This window comes from Calidris pugnax, unplaced genomic scaffold (genome assembly GCF_001431845.1).
Source record: "Calidris pugnax isolate Ruff unplaced genomic scaffold, ASM143184v1 scaffold132, whole genome shotgun sequence".
In the NCBI taxonomy this organism is placed as follows: Eukaryota; Metazoa; Chordata; class Aves; order Charadriiformes; family Scolopacidae; genus Calidris; species Calidris pugnax.
In genome coordinates, this window is record NW_015090910.1 from 2,500,050 (window position 1) to 2,518,253 (window position 18,204).

Sequence of the window (18,204 nt, forward strand, 5' to 3'; positions counted from 1 at the left end):
AGAAGGAGAAGAGCAGACACTGCTCCGTGGAGCGGGGGGAGTGCAGCCCCTGGCCCGGGAGCAGCGTGCACGCAGACCCCCCTGCCACGAAAGGCTTCAATCCTCCCTGAGTTCTGCCTCCCCAATAATCTTGTTTTTCCTCCCTCGATGTTTCACATTTATCCGACTTCCCTCTCTGCAATTTAGCTCTTTATTTAGCTCACAAAGTAGGCATTATCCTAAGTAGGTAGAGTATTCATCTTTTGGCGTCAGTGCCAGTTACCCCGGCAACCAACCTTTGAAGGGAAACCTTATTTTCATCTGGTAACTCAAAATAGGACTAAAGGGTCAACTGCAAAGCAAATGCAAGGAGGCAGCTCTTAAGCCTGAAAAACGCCCAATAAAGGGACTGCTTTCATTTGCAGCGTTCAGATCTCAAAAAGATATTAGTTCTTTTTAAAAACAATGATGTCACATGAAGGGGGGAAGACCTCCTAAAAAGTGACATGCTGGTGCTCACTTAAAAAAGGGCCACAACGACGTTGCATGTGAAGAAGCCTCAAGGATGGAGGAGACACGTACCCACCCAATTTAACTAAGAAGGAACGGCAGAGTCTAATTGCAAAAGCTGGAAACAGTGACACAGGTTTCACATCTAGTGTGTGCTTGGGACACCTGGGTACAGGTACATCAGGTACACACACCCCCCATGCATCCCACCCTTCTTCTCCAGTGAGATCCCTGCCTGCTGGATCTGCCCAGCTTACACAAAGCGGTCCCGTGACTGAGCAATATAAACACTGAATTAAAGATGGGTCCTACAGCAACCGAAAACAGTAAACCAACAGACACAGGAGGTATCTGAGACTCAACCCATGGACTTGCAGAGCGGTGGTGCCTTCTGCAGCCACCTGTGGGTCTCCACAAAGACACGGAAGCACAACAGACTTTGACTATCTTCTGCCAAGGCTGGGAATGAAACCTTTGCCTGGTTTGGATCATCTGAAGCAAAATCTCCCATGATCAGGGGAAAAAACAACCCTCCTCTGATGCCAGTGGGTTTGACACAATGAAGTCTTGCCATCCACAATGCAGCCGGTGGCCCTGAAAAGGCTGCCACGGCAGACGGAGCCGATGGCAGGGCCGTGGCAGAAACAACCCCGGGTGACAGCAGCACACAGCTTGAGGCACGGCTGACAGAAGACACCTCGCCTGGCCCTTAAAATCAGCGCAGAAAAGCTGGTACTTTTAGAAGGCGGCTCCCCTGGCTAGAAACCAGAGGTCCTCAGCAGGGCAGAGGACCTGCAGCCCAATGCCTGCTCCTCCCCACCGGCCAGTAAGGGAGCGTAGGGCGACTGTCTCCCACCAAGGCATCCACAGCCCTGCCAGGGGACGTAATGCCCACTCCAAAACCAGAGAAAGCATGGGTTCACCTCAAGAAACTGAAAGCCTGCTATGTCTTCTGAAATTCTCTTGAAGTGTCTCTTGGATATTCTTTTAACTGGCTTAGGAGGATCACAGAAAGACACACTGGCCCAGGTTGCCCAGAGAAGCTGTGGCTGCCCCATCCCTGGAGGGGTTCAAGGGCAGGTTGGAGGGGGCTTGGAGCAACCTGGTCTGGTGGGAGGTGTCCCTGCCCAGGGCAGGGGGTGGCACGGGATGATCTCTAAGGTCCCTCCCCACCCAAACCATTCTATGATTCCTAACTCTTTATATATGGGATGTCGGAATTTCAAAAGAAGGAAACTCCAGAAACCCCAGTTATGTTCATTCTTGCTTTTGGATACTTCAACTACACTTAATCATGGCTAACGACTGCAGTTACACCACCAGGCCCATCCTTCTGTCTCAGCTCTGGTTTTGTCGGGCGCAGTTGGGTTGAAAGATGGGAGCTCCTTATTTATACTTATCAAAAGTATATGGAAAAATATAATTTAAAATTTGCTTTCTCTGAAGGAAATCACTTCATCCAGTGAGCAGCACTGCAATTACTGACCAAGCATGCATAGGTCAACATTGTTCAGCAAAAATATCAACTGCTATTTTTTTAATTTGCATTTATAAAAATAGAATCAGGACACGTCGTTATTTGTTTCAGGAGTGTTGGAAGAGCGCACCCACGACATTTACCATTTGGGCATAACCTGCTCCTGCTGAAGTTAATCAACTGACGCTGATTTCAACGGAAAAAGGATCAGTTCGTGCTTGCAATACCATCTACTGGGTATTACTGCTTCCATAAGCAAATAATGGAGGACATGTGATGCTTTTATTTTCAGTTCTTGGATTTCCTCCCTCTCAAGTGCATTAGGATAAAATTAGTAAGCTATATTTAAGCTATATTTCTACCCACTTGTGACCAGCAATAAATACTCACTCCTGCAGCCAAGTGCACTTTTCCCTGGTGAAACCCAATCAACGTCCACTTTTAAAAATTCAGATATGGGGATTCATATTTCTTCTTTTTGTGTGGAAAAAGAACAAGGAAAGATGATACAGTGGAGTTTGTATGGTAACAGGCTGCAGGTCTTCAGGGTGGGGGTAAAAACAGACTGAAGTGGGGATGTTTACACAACCATGATGTGAAAAGAAAACATTTACTATTTCTCATAGCTCAAAAATGAGGGACACAGAGTGACCCTACGCGGTGGAATCTGCTTTGGGTACCCTCAGCACAACACAAAGAATTCACCTCCTGGTTCAGAAAGCCCTGGCCCCCTCCTCACCAGAAATCGAGGGGGTTACGCGGGGAGGCACCAAGAAGGACCACGGCTCCTTCACTCTTTCTCCAACAGTCCTTTACTGGTCTGTACTGGGAGGTTGGAAATTAGGGTAGATAAAACACTACATGATTCCATAAGGCTGTCTCATTAAAAGAATAACCAGTGGGCTTTTTACTTAATATTAAAAATTTCTATTCTCAATTGAGAAGAATCTGCTTCTGAAATAATATCCTTCTAAGTTTTTTTCCTAATTAGAAGCACATTTGTGCTTCTGATGGACCTCCCAATGCTCCTTTATCTTGTTCCAGTTGACAATCACACCTATGTGACACACAAACACACATACGCGTGACAGACAAATGTACGTGATAAATACATGTCTGTAATTTTGATTAGGAAGTCCTGGCAAACGAACACAGTGTTATATACTCTATCAAACTGTATTCTTCTTGTTATTCCTCTCAACTTAAGAGCGCATCTGTCAGTGTGACTCCTTAAACACCGGCCCGCTAAGAAAGCACAAGTTTGTTGGAAAACAGCCTAGACTTGACCCAATGTGGTGTCCCCTTCTGGTGACACTACCTCAGACCAATGGGCACACACCAACCTGCGTAAAGAAGGGGAAATAATCTGTTCTCTCTCCCCAGGCACCTCAGTTGAACCGCTCAGGAGCTCAAGAAAGCACTTTTGTCTTCTTGTTGGGATTTACCTTTTATCAATCAAAGGAGTCAATGAAAAAAGCTGTCAAGAGCTGAGCCTGCCCAAAAGCAAAATGGATTTCTCTGGTGATGCTTCTGAAACAATTACTTTTCAGGAACACCAATTACAGCAGAGGTTCAATACCACATCTAATGCTCTTATTTTTAATCTGAATGTTTTCCCTACATGCTATGATGAAAGTGTTAAAGGTAATACAACATTCATGGATCACTTTAAAGAAATGAGTTTAACCATTGAAAAGAGCATGATTTTGAATTATTAAGAAACCTTCATTTAAATTTACTGAAATATTTTCTTGACTATTTGCTCTTTCGTTTTGTTTCCTAATGGAAGATCTATTTTCTTGATTGTTACCTCCTAAAACTTGTTGGGTTTCCAATTAAACACAACTTCTTGGTGCTGCTCGTTGCTAACCAGGATGCTACTCAGATTATATGTATTTTCACACACATAGAAACTACATATAAATGAAAACATAATTACAGTTTTGCATCAGAAAAATGTATTCATTTGCTGATATTCTGAATTTTAATTTATGAAACAATGAAACTATATTTTTTTTTTTAGTGATTTGTGTCAAACTGCATTCAGATGGAAACTAGAATCATAAAATGCAGAAAGGGTGTTCTAAAAATAGTTACACACCTTTATCAGGCTCCTGGATTCTCACACACAAACACAGCCTCCTCCAAGATTATTAAAGCACAGTTCAGGAAAATGATCTACAAATCAAAAGGAAGTCGCATTTTCAGCTAAATCAGCTGAATCTCCTGATGATCACGTCCTTAAGGAATTTAAGAGTAAAAGGTACTTATTTTTTAGATATAAAATTAGAAAGAACGAAACTGCATTTCAATTCCAAATTAATCTCTTCGGGTATTAACCGAACACTGAAATTTATGCACGGAACAGACTAGAGATGACTACGGAGAGGTGAAGCCAGGAGTTTTCCCACCTGCTGGTTATGTCAAACGTGCAAGCTCTAAAATTCAGAGCACTTGAACATTCTTGGAATAAAATAAAAATAGTATATCATATTAAATATTGACTGATATGTCAAAATTTTAAACAGGAAGAAAAACTTCAGAGGGAAAAACAACTTACTCGACTGAAGCAGACAAAGCCAGTAGTTACACAGCACAACACAGACACACGTTACATCCCCCTCTGCGTCCCCCTCTGTCCCCATCGCTGCCACGTCTCCTCCTCGGCAAGACAGAAGCCACACAAGAGCTCCTCTGCAGCCTCTGGTGTCACGAAAAACCTCATTTTTAAAAACCCCTCAAAGCAAAAGTGGGCAAATGGGGTCACAGCACCCAAGCAGCTTCTGTCCTCACCCCGGAATTTGCCTCACCTGGCATCTCAGCATCTTCTCCCAGCCCATCTCCTGGGAGAAGAGCTCCCAGGCTTCTGACAGCCTTGTAGCCCAGTCAAAGCCAAACACACATTCACCACCGACTGCAGAAAACAGAGATCCCTCACGGAACCAATGTGGTATCAAAAAGAAGTTTATGGAAGTCAGCCTGGCAGTCAGTCTGTGTGTAAGGGAACGGCAGTACATACAGAGAAGTATCTGCTAACTGGGGAACACACCCACCTCTGCTCTCCAGGAAAAAGTAAGCCACTTTTTTTGTGCTCTGAATTTTGTTTAAATGCTGAAGCGCTCCAATTTCATAATAAATTTAAGTTTCCTGCAAACCAAAGACTGTCTTGACACAGATTATCCTTCTGTCAGTGGGCATTCCCAATAAGGTGTTGGTGTTATGTTTGGAGGCTGATAGACACCGAGGACAAGCCCCATCAGCCTGGATGAGTTTGACCATCTACTCCTGAGACAGCATCTGGGCAAACCACATTCCTTTCACTTAAAAACACCTCACGTTTGCAACCCACAGACTAACATTTATTTTTAAATTTAAATTATCACAACTGTTGACAACATCCCAGCATATTTTCTATCCAGAATGGGGAGTCCTCATTCCTGACACAACGTGTTATGTCAATCTGCCTGGAAATGAAGAACAATCCTATAGAGCTGTGAAGCAACAACGACAGCTGAAGCACCCTGTTTCCCACCTGATGCTCCATGCTCACACAGAACAGTGTACAAAAGGGGTTAATTTCTAACTGTGCCCATCGAGGGTCTGCGTTCCTCCACCGGCACCTTCAGAGCAGAGCAGCATCTCCCCGCACTGGGGGGGGATCCCAGGGGTCCCCCGGCTGCTGCCTCTCTCCAAGTTACAACGCCAAGAAACTATTCGTCTTTTCTGCTCCACGGACTCCAACTATAATCTCACAAAATGTCTTTTTTTCCATAAACAAAGCCAAAAATAACTTCTTAGTCACTTGATTGTGAGCAGAATAGCCCTTTATCAAAGCCCTGCAACGCCGCTGACAGATAGGGCAGTAATTATCACCCTCCCCAAAAATGTAACCTAAAGGGACATATAGTCCTTCTCAGAGCGATAACCATCCGCGAGGGGACCCGCGCTGCCTGCCAGCTCTGGAGGAGTCCTCTAACTCCAGAATAAGTCTGGTCTGCTAAAATTACAACAATTACATTTAGATAATCTGCATAATAAGACTTAACCAGGAACACCACACGGATCCTGGACAGACCCTCTCACAACACACTGAGGAGTTACGCTAAGGAGTAAGGATTTGGGGGTTATGCTGATTTTTTAGCGCCTGTTGGAGGCAGCAGGGCTGCACTGAACAGTCCTATCAAACGGCAAATAACCCCAGGGCAGCCCAACGCGGGCAACAGTGACCCCCACACACCCCGACACCTGCAGAAAGGACAAAAAGTCTCTGGATTTAGAGCAAAACGGCTTGTGAAGATCTCGGAGCTCTTGTAACAGCGACGTCAGACTCACCCCAAACCTCACCCCAGCCACGAAACGCGGGTCGTGGGGCTCTGCCACCTCTGTCCCAGACCTCACGCTCCCCGAGAGCCATGTCAGACAAACAGAGCTGTCCTGGGGGCTGGGACACGGCAGGAAGAGAAATGCCATCGTATCTGCTGTTATTACAGGCACACATCACCCAGCGCAGCAGGACCTAATTACACCTAGCACGACATCAGGGTGACATTAATGATCATTAGTGTCCGTTTGTTTGGACAAAACCGGACCTCTTGCAAGGATGTGATCTATTTATTAATTTATTAAATCTATTTATTACATTTATCTATTTGTAGGTTGATTTATCTATCTATTTATAGAGTTATTAAATCTATTCATTAATCCCCATTTTTCAGGACACCTTCCAGAAGCAGAGCAGACAGTGCTTGTGTCACTGCACACATTAAAAGGTGTCTATATTGTATTTTGTTCAGGCCAGTGCACGTCACTGAAATGCTGTGTCCTAAGCAGCCGGGCCACAAACCCAGGGTGGTCACAATGAAAGCGACCCAGAATAAAAGGTGCGAAAGTAGTATTTGGGCAGATACATCACAGTTTGAAATGATAAGCTGAAGGCAGGGAGGCATATTCCATGCACAGCTCCAGTTCCACCACTCTCTGATTTCAGTCAATGACCAGCTCTTGGGGGCTCAACTGGAAAAACATCGTTTCTGGCTCTTGGCTCAAAGAAGGAGAAAGAAGCGAGATTTTTAAGCTATTTCCAAGCTGAACAACAAAAACACCCAAACAATTTCTGTTTCTGGACATGCGGAAAATAAAAATACCCGGGACAATAAAAGACTAGATTTGTAAAATGAGAGTGGAAGAGCAATAGTGTCTCCCTCGTGCAGCAGCTCTGTCACTAGCTATCACTATCTATTACTGATAAACACACCCACCCAGGAAGCAGGACACGACAGTTTCCATGGAGGATAATCTTTTATACAGAGACGTAAAAGGCCACAGGAGAAATGGAGAACCCCCCCAAAACGCTTTGTGAACTCGTAGCTTGGAGTTCACCCCGGGACAACACGAGGACCGAAGCGTGAGGAACCAGAGACCCCAGCCCTCCACCCTGCTGGCTTTTCTCAATCTACACCCAACCAACCTCTTTGATGCCACGACTCATCAAATTGGGGACATATTTGCAAATGGCCTCAGGGGGATGCTCTGACCCCTGGGCAACCACCGGGACACAAGACGACAAGACTGAGAATGCTGTGGGGAGGGGGCCTACAACGAAACTTACTCTGCTTTGAACTTTAGGAAGCATCGCAGGTTGTGTGTTTAATAAATACACAGATACACAAGGGAAGTGTACAAAGGATATACAAGTATACAAAACATGAAAAAAACCATAGAAGCAAACCAATACTTAAAAAGTATGTAGAAATTGTAATTACTCTAGAGAATTAAAAAGAAAAATAAAAAAAAAATCAACATTTAACCAGAAATAATTTTGTCTTTAAGCTCTTGCTTAAAATAGGGGAACAAATTCTGTTTGCAATTGTACCCCTCTGAGCAGAGATACTGCTTTAAAAAGCAAGACTTGAAGCCTGAAGTCAGAAGTCTAAAACTCACCACTTTTGGTATGTGACCACTTACGCACGCATCTCTAGCACGGCCTCTAACTAGAAGCTTCCTTTGTCTATGTGACAGTAGTTCCTTAAAATAAGTAAAATAAAAGATTATCATCAAAACACAGTCTTTGCTACTGCACTGGCTCTGCTGCATTCATTCCCCAAACCCTTTTCCCCTCCTCGTTTGGACAAAGAAGGGGGAAAAGAGAAAGAAGAAGTAAAAAAGAATGTATTCTTGCTGCTTGCTCGCAGAGAAATGTGTACTCCAGATTGAACAGTGAACTCGGAGTTGTTTTCATTTTAATACTTAATTCATTAGTAATGGAAAAACTTCACATCATAGTAAAGGAATAATCTGGTGAATTTTTCAACTTGTAGGACATTGTTTTTGATAATTTGCCAGCCAGAGCGGGAGATTTATGACGCACAGTATGCCAAAATGGCGAAAGGCTTCTCACGCTCTAGGGCCACAAAACAATCGTTTTATGGGGCTGAATTTACTGATTCTCCTGCTTTCTGGCCTCCCGCTGTCAGGGAGAAGGCTCTAGCCTGGTGTCAGTCCCGTGTCACAGCTCACCAGGCTGCGCCTCCAGCCGGGAATTTCTGTGGGTCCCTCTGGCCCCACGTCCCCTTCCCGCGGGAGGAGTGTCCCCAGCCCCCTGCCAGCCCGAGGCTCAACACACCCTCTGCCACGGCTGCTCTGCTGCTTCTCCACCAGCAAAAATAAAAACATTTCTCCTAGAAGGCAGATTAGTTTCAGTATTTTTGGATGTAGTACAAATGCTGTATCAATGCCTAAACGTAAACAAAGTTTATTTTATAATTAAGAAATTTGATGCAAAGTATAAGCATTTGTCACAGAATACAGTCTCTTTTATTTTAACTTCAAATTTATCTTTATAATTATAAACAGAACAAAACACAACCCCTATCCTTTTTTTTTTTAAATACCAACATTTATATATATGTAATTTGGGTCTATTTTGTTGGTTGGAACATTCATGGAATTAAAGGAAAAATTCAAATTCTAAAAAATATTTGATATAACATCTAATGCTATCAGGAAAATAGACCTTTTGCAGTTTGTCAGTGGGATACACCACCACGAGTAAGAAATAGTTCTGACACTGACAGGGGAAAAAAACCCCAACAAAATAACTTGGTTGATAAGCAGAGGAATATACCTCCAGGGACATATCTCTGCTCTCATCTGTGTGAGTTGACAGAAGTGCAGTCATTTTTCCCGGTGCTTGTACAGTCGTCCCTCACACCCCTTTTTTTCCACTTAAGAAAACAAGGTACATGCTCAGATCCAGCGAGTGAACAGGAAGCCCAGGCTGTTGTCATGGTTACTCTGAGACATCCTATTGCAGAAAGTACCTTATAGTTCATCTATTTTTGTTTTTGAAATTATTAATTTGTTTACAAAGTTAGAATTCTTCACTGCCCTACGCTTAGGTGCTAATACATCCATAATTTAGTGGCTCCTGGTTTTCCAAGTCATGGAGTTTTAACGGCCTCTGCCCAGTGGAAAATGCAGCATCCTAAGGGCTTCCAGAGCAGCTTCCAGCAACACCCAGCACAATGCTGTCTCTTGGTGAGCTGGAGGGCCCTGCTGCATCACACCACCCTCCACACACCCGGCCTCCCAGGGGAATTACACTTCCATGTTCCCCCAGTGCTCTAGCTAAATGCTGCGTTAGTTAGTTATTCTGTAGACACTTCCTTGGGCTGTTGCAGTTAAGGACATGCCAGCAATTTTATTTTCAGACCGTGCGCTTCGGTGGCAAAAAGTGAGAAATAGCAGTATTTCCCACTGAAGTCCCAATTTGCATTGTTTAAAGCCGATACGTGTCTTTTCTGGAAACACACACCCTGCGAACAGGCTGAAGAGCTGGAGGATGTGGGACGAGAGGAACCAGCCCCCAGCTCCTCACCCACCCGCACGTGCGAAGGGACTGGGATTTGCACGGGTAAACAGGAGCTGCTGAGAGCTGCTGGTGGGGCTCCCGGCGGCACGGCACAGCACGGCATGGCACGGGGACTGTGTGTTTCCAGCAGTGTCTGTGTGCTCCAGCCTGGCAACTGATGCAAAGCACCCCCATTTTCACAAGCACTGCAAACCTCAAGCTCTGCAATAACGCTCATTCCCGGCAGCCCCAGCAGGGACTGCGCACGGGAGCCCACGGCAAGGGCCCCCCTTTCCAGGGGGTGCCTCCACACAGCATTTCTGGGCTAACTTTAACACAGGATCTCAATTTTGGCACACGTCAAACTTACAGCCTGCACGTCTTCCAGGGGCCAAAGGCTTTGGGGAGGTGTTGCTGTATGACACTGCCCACAAAGGCAGGCAATGGCGTGACACGGGACCTCCTGGGGCACCAGCAGCAATGAATGAGAAGGACCCTCTCAGGTGCCTCAGGAGGAGGAACCCCCCGAGCAAACCCCTGGGTACCAGCACAGCCCCACAGGGAGGGGCACTGGCACATCCACAACGGGCTCTTCAAATACTGGTTTAGGAAGCTCCTTTCTGAAGGTCAAGGGAAGGAGCAAGAAAAGAAAATACAGAAGGCCAGCTCTGAAAGGTAAGGGGAAATAAGACTCAAGTCAGCAGACAGCTGGAAAGGAGGTAATTAGAATTAATTCTTACCCACTAACTACCCAATACCCTGCAAATACCATCACAGTGACCCAGACGGCTCCAACTCTGCAGTCTCACCCCTTCCTTTTGGCAGGAGTCAAAGCAAAACGAGGGAAAGGATGAAGGCAGAGACACACTAAAGCCAATGAACAGGGCTCCCTCTCCCCCAGCAGCGTGAGGACAGCGTACCCCCACACCTGGTACCTTTGGTGGGGCAGCAGGAGACAACGGGTTCATGGCCCTGTTCAGCAGCAGACAGGTTTGCTCTCATCACCTGCCCAACCAGGCAGAGCCACACAACCACCTCACAGACAACTGAATAACAAGGAAACAGGTGCCTTTTCCAAAACTCCATCCACCCCCCTGACACGAACTAGTGCCTTCTCTTTAGCCATCATTAATTCTGCCTTTGGATCTGTCACCCAACTGGTGTTTTCCCACGGCGCCGCAGGTGCCCCTGCCCAGCCGGAGAGGCAGCAAGGTCCTTCTGCCAGCGCCGAAGGGGTTAATCCCCAGCCTCTCCTCAGGCCAGGTCAGGCCAGGAGAAGGCTCCTCATTGCCCTGGTCTTGCCCTGGTGGCAAAGAGCCATCGAAGGGACGGAAACCGTTCCCGGCAGCCCCAGCAGGGACTGCGCACGGGAGCCCACGGCAAGCGCCCCCCTTTCCAGGGGGTGCCTCCACACAGCATTTCTGGGCTAACTTTAACACAGGATCTCAATTTTGGCACACGTCAAACTTACAGCCTGCACGTCTTCCAGGGGCCAAAGGCTTTGGGGAGGTGTTGCTGTATGACACTGCCCACAAAGGCAGGCAATGGCGTGACACGGGACCTCCTGGGGCACCAGCAGCAATGAATGAGAAGGACCCTCTCAGGTGCCTCAGGAGGAGGAACCCCCCGAGCAAACCTCTGGGTACCAGCACAGCCCCACAGGGAGGGGCACTGGCACATCCACAACGGGCTCTTCAAATACTGGTTTAGGAAGCTCCTTTCTGAAGGTCAAGGGAAGGAGCAAGAAAAGAAAATACAGAAGGCCAGCTCTGAAAGGTAAGGGGAAATAAGACTCAAGTCAGCAGACAGCTGGAAAGGAGGTAATTAGAATTAATTCTTACCCACTAACTACCCAATACCCTGCAAATACCATCACAGTGACCCAGACGGCTCCAACTCTGCAGTCTCACCCCCTCCTTTTGGCAGGAGTCAATGGCAAAACGAGGGAAAGGATGAAGGCAGAGACACACTAAAGCCAATGAACAGGGCTCCCTCTCCCCCAGCAGCGTGAGGACAGCGTACCCCCACACCTGGTACCTTTGGTGGGGCAGCAGGAGACAACGGGTTCATGGCCCTGTTCAGCAGCAGACAGGTTTGCTCTCATCACCTGCCCAACCAGGCAGAGCCACACAACCACCTCACAGACAACTGAATAACAAGGAAACAGGTGCCTTTTCCAAAACTCCATCCACCCCCCTGACACGAACTAGTGCCTTCTCTTTAGCCATCATTAATTCTGCCTTTGGATCTGTCACCCAACTGGTGTTTTCCCACGGCGCCGCAGGTGCCCCTGCCCAGCCGGAGAGGCAGCAAGGTCCTTCTGCCAGCGCCGAAGGGGTTAATCCCCAGCCTCTCCTCAGGCCAGGTCAGGCCAGGAGAAGGCTCCTCATTGCCCTGGTCTTGCCCTGGTGGCAAAGAGCCATCAAAGGGACGGAAACCGCCACGCGAGCCTGGGAGCATCCAGGTTTTGCTGGGGAGAACAAAACCTCGCTCAGCCTAATTCCTGTAAATTAGGAGAAAAGCCCATTTATCTTAATTAGGGCACGGTCTGATTTAGATGGGAACTAAGTCCACGCAATGTATGCTCATTGTTTTTAAATTATTTGTTTAAATCACTGAATGATTGAAATGGGTTTGTGACATTAATGTGTTTCAGGAGAGCCAGTACCATGCGTCACACGTACCCCAGGGAGGAAAGGCACGGGCTCAAAATCCAGTTAAATACATCAGCCTGGACCCTGCTACCAACTGGAGATTTGAAGGAAATGCAGCAGCTCACCCTAAGAAATGTGAAGGAAAAAGCTCTCGTGCCAGAGGAAGTGCAGGAAAGGGAAAGAAACCCAGCCAACCTCATAACACCACGATGCTATTAATTAATGAAGAAACCAAGCCAAGGCAGACATGTGCAAATGCCATTGGCATCGCCTTCAGGCTAACACAATATAAAGGTCCAGGGCCAGGTTTGCCCCGTTTTCTTTGGTTATCTCCTGATGGATCAAAAAAATAATAATAAATTACCCTCGGTAATTCATTTTAGTGAGAAAACTCCAGGCGTGAACATGATTTCACAGCTCCATCCCGGCTGCGAGGCAGGTGCCTGGAGACAAGCTGGGCTATGAAAAGGCAGGAGGACCTTCAAGAAAAGGGGCGGGGAAGAGAGACCTTGCTTGTCCATCCCACTGGGGTCCTCTCCCAGCGCGACCCAGTGCTGATGTCCAAGCCCTGCCAAACACGGGCTCCTCCAATGCAGCCACCACGGCAAAGGTCACCCCCAGATCTCTGTGCCCCACATGGCTCCAAGACACCCCATTCGGCCCTGGCCAGCACATCCAGGAGTCACTGACCCACAGAACCAACCCAGGACCTTCTAACCTTCTTCTCAAAGGCTTCCAATGTCACCAAATGCCAGCAAATATTCATGGGGCTCATCCCAAAGGCTGGACCCATCTGCAACTGCAAACCTCTGCTCTACAGCGACTCCGACAGCTCCTTTCCCAGTTACTTGTTTTCATTTATTTCCATTTGTTTCTGGTAGCTAAACGTAAACAAAAGCATCTGTGTTTTCTTCTCTCTCTCTTTTTTTTTTTTTTAAAGTATGCTGGAATGTTTTAATTGATGTTTTTCAAAATAATTCAGGTGAAAGGAAACATGTGGTTAGAAAAAAAATCTCAGCTAGCATGGCCCACGTCTAAAAAATATGACTGAAAACACATCCTTGAGACATGGATGAGAAACATCAGGCAAATGTGAGACCAGGCAATGACACCAGTTCAACCCGGAGTTAGAAAAGAGAAAGCATTCATTGCCCTGAAGTTTATGCTGCATTTCAACCGAGCCATATGTACAACAACACAGAGAGGAATTAATCATTTCTGACTCCAGAAACAGACAGGGAAGTGTTCGGGACTGTTCGCACATTATCACAACTCACAGGCATCTCCAGTCCCGAGAACATTTATGTCTCCCCCCGCTCCATATATCTCTGCTAAAAAAAGAGAAGGAAAACAAGAAACTCCAAGCGAAAGCGCATAAAATATAAAGTGACATTAAGCATCTTTCACATAGGTTTGCCACATCATACGTATGAGAAGCCTTTCCCTCCAAAAAAGATCCCAGCCCACCCAGCTTTTCCCAAGTTTTCCCCAGAGCATCACATGGCAAACCCGAGCTTTCAAGCCACCCCCCCTCAGCCTCCAGCCCCTCTCCCCGAGCTTCCCAAGTGGTGCTGCAACTGCAGATGTTCTGTGTGTGACATCAAAGATCTACCTGGCTTTTAACTACAGCGTTTATCTGGTTCAGTAGAACTGCACTTTTTAGAACCCCTGCCTGCTTACTTTCAGCAAACCACCAAGTATTAATCTTCTTCCTAAAAATAATTCCCATGAAGTCTGAGAAACCTGCAGCAAGCCAAAAATCCACAACATACGTGTATTCATCAACAAAGAAGACAAAGAGGAACGTGCACTGCAAGGAAACCACGGATCTGCAAGCACACTCGAGAAAGCTGAAGAACTCCTCAAAGCTACAGACTGCAAATGATTAAAGCTCAGCTCTGCAAAGCCAAACTCACAGGAGCATCCTCACTCCCACGCTGTTCTCTGACTTGTATGAACCAGGGACTACTGGGTTTGAGTCATTAGTGGCAAAAAGCCTTTTCTACCCAAGTATTTGATACAGATTGCTCAGTGAAAAAACCATCATGTAGCTCAAGTTCTAATGATGAATTGAAACAACTTGGCACGAGCCTTTCGTTCGTGGGCTTTTTCCCTACACCAGCAAACATATCCCAGCTCTGACAATCAGACTGTACTTGGAATAATATTTCTGTGCCAGTTGTTAGTATTTAGTGCAGTTTTTCAGACCAGGTGTGGATTGCTGCTGAAATAAAACCTTCTCCCTGTGATTGTAGGATGCGATGCCCAAAGTTTCCTTTGCCAATCAAGATGCTAAACAGCATCCTGAATTCTCACTGGTCCCCTGACATCTTTTAGGCTCCAGACGCAATCTACAGAGACACGAGGGTACAGATGGTTAAATCTCTCTGCAAGTTGCAGAGACTTCAACTCATCAATCCCAAAGGAAGACGCCAGCCAAGCACCACGCGTCCTTGTCTCCAGTGTCAAGTTTGGCTTTTTTTTTTTTTGGAAATGTCATCCTCAAAATGCCTGAAGTCTGTACATATTTTCTGGCTACCTACCTCTCCTCGCCTGTCACCGAGGGAGACGCGGCATGGCAAAACCTTCCCTCGACTCCTGTTTCCACAACTCTGGGACGTCTCACCGGTGGCTGAAGGCTGCAGAGCTGGCCCAGAGCTCCCGTGGCTGCATTTGGGTCTGGGTTATTTTTAAATATCGAAAGGGAAGAGAGCAGTGGAAGAATGCAGACTTAATGAGGTCCTAATTGGGCATGCTTGTAACAAGTGTAGAAGGACAAACTCACCAAAAGCCCCGAAAACTCATAAAACATGCTCCAGCCGTTTCCTCAGCTCTTCCAGGAGCTCTCCCATGGGTGGTCATGGAGAACGGTTCCGTTGGGAAGCGCCCAGCAGACAAAAGCTGGGACCCCAAGATGCGGGGACAAGAAAGGGGTTTAACCCCAGGAGAGGGAAAAGAGCCCAGAGAGCTGCAGAGAAGGATGGAGGGAGCCATCGTTCGTGGCGCCAGGCCCTGGCACACCTCGGATTTGGGACACAGACCGCAAGTTCTCCGTTGGAAAGGAGCTGGCATCGACACCAGGATTCAATTTCTGGGGGATGACTGGGGAACTGCTGCTCACCGGGGAAATGCAGGTCTGCTCCGAGGCTGCCGTGGCCTTCAGGAGTGGGTTCAAACAGGGCAAAACTGTGCATTTGGAGATCGTGCACTAAGGCTGAGAAACAACCCTGACCAGAAGGAAAAGGTCTGTGTATATGTGACTGTTCCACCTGAGCTTCATCTGTGTGAGCAATCAGAAACCTCACCAGTCCATCGGGAGACAGTGAAGCACAAGACAGCTCTTTGAAGACATTATCTCTAAGCATTGCTTCCATACTTACAAATGTTGTATTTTATTGTTCCTTAAGAAACTGTACTGTACTTTGTCAAACAATTGCTGTAAGGTTTCACAACCTGTAACACCTTCTCTTTGTAATGACCCAGAAGAAAAACATCATTCTGCCCTTTGTTTTAGCAGAACCATAAGGCAATTGAAAAAAACCATGAATTTAAATTTGCGTCAGGATATGAAACTAGTAGGCATATTTCTGTGAATTCAGAGATGCTTCTGTCCTTCCAAATTTTTTTCTTCAAATTCTGGAATTATCTGCTGAGCTAGAACACCCCTGGGACCTTCTGTGGTAAGAATCGATTCTGTATTCTCTTCTCATCAGATCACCCATCTCACAAGAAGACCTCTTCAGCGTGGCAAGCTGATGCCATCAACTAGGAACTTACCTCCTTGTAACCTTTTCCTGACCATTCAGAAAACCTCACCATTCAAAAATAGTTAATATTTCCTAACCGCTGGCTTGTAAAGCAGGGAACACGCTTTTGTGGGGGTTTAGAGACAATTAAAGAAAGCTTTCAGGGAGGCTGCTCCACGACAAGTGCTACAAATCCACCCCGAAATTACAGCAACAGCAGCTGACGCACATGGCCCCCCAGATGCAGCACGGCTTCAGTGATGAGATAAACACCAACAACAAAAGAAAATGAGACTGTCTGGATTCCTAGACCGGAGATTTATCCTGATTTTGTTTCCATGCCACAGGGACAGGAAAGGCGCCAAGCGAAGCGGCCGGGCGAGGTGACAGAGCAGGACACGGGGACAGGCGGCAGGTCCCCAGCCCCGGCTCCCGATGGCCACGTTAAAGCCCTGCCAGAACAGGCAGGCAATAGTCCTTTCATTCTATTAATTCCTGTTTGCAGGTTATATAGCACATACAGCTTTCCAGCAGAGATCCCCTCACACGCTGTCAGTAGTAGCACTACTCCTCTCGACTTGAAAACACCCGGCTCCAATGACACTCAAAGGCTTCATCTACTGATATTTCAAATGACCAGGTTATCAGGCACCAATCATCAGCCAGCAGTGGTACTTCTGTACCACAGATTAATACGTTGCCTTTTCACAATACGGCTCTCAATCCACTCTTTAACGGCAAAAATCTTTCCAACGCAACTTGTTAAACTACAGAAGCAGACGGTTTAATGGTAGAGCTCAAATCCAGGAGGAAACAAAAGACAAAGGGGTTTTAGTGAACATCTGACTTTTAAACCTGAGCCCATACATGGTAAAAACTCACAGTATCAATGAAGAAACAAAACCCTGCACACGGCAGCACAAACCTCAAATACACACCCACCACTCCCCCCTAACGCACCTGGGAGGTTATCTATACATCCAGAAACTCTTTGCTGTTGATTTGCACCTACTTAAATTCATTTGTTCTGTTTCATACTTACCCAGAGCTAAGCAGAGGACAGAAAGCTCATTCCCCTACAGGAAATGCTGTTGGTGGTGCTGATGGCATCGACTGCTGGTGGAAAGGTATCGAGATTAACTAAAAGTGATTTAACAAGTATCTAACTTTCTTTGGGAAAAAAAAAAAAAGATAAAAAATACAATCCTAGTTTTCAAGGGAACAAGGAGCTTTCTTCAAACTCTACAATCGTTTCTTAAAAATGCAGGGAACACATAAATATTCTACATCAATAGTTTTAAGAATCCTCATCAAAATCTGAATTAACACTTTTTGTTTGCTTAACCTAATCTTCCACCTACTGAAAGAATAAATATCTTAATAATTTAGCTCTGATGATTTCTTTTTGTAAATGTAATTGAGCCGAAAAGAGTACAAAGATGAGGAAAGATGTATTTTTTCACCATGACATTGACAGTATAGGAAGCAAGGGCAACAAGCTTTTCAATTAAAAAATATTCATCTTTAGGAACATTGTATTAACCTCACCATGTTTTATGACTGAAAGCTGGTTTCTAAAGCAAGGTATCTTTCCAACCTTACAATCTGTATTCATCATGGCAAGTATTTATCTGACAGGTAACACTAATTTTTCATTAGTGTCAGTTTATAAATTCTACTGTAATTTGAACGTGTTCTTTCATAGCCTTAATCACCCTAGAATCCAAAAACCTCTTGGCATGGGGTAAATGACACGATTAACATTTATACAACTCAGCCCTGCTATTTCTTCCCAGGACGTGGCATGTGTGTGCACTGTCATTTGTTGTCGTTTATTATATACAGCCTTTTTACAGAACTACGTGATTTTCCATAATGTGAAATCTGGTGACCTCTATACAACTTCAATGATGGGAACGTGCCAATTTGCCAGGTGCTCCTCAGAACTACACTGCAAATACGGGGAATTTCTGGTTTTATTTCACATTT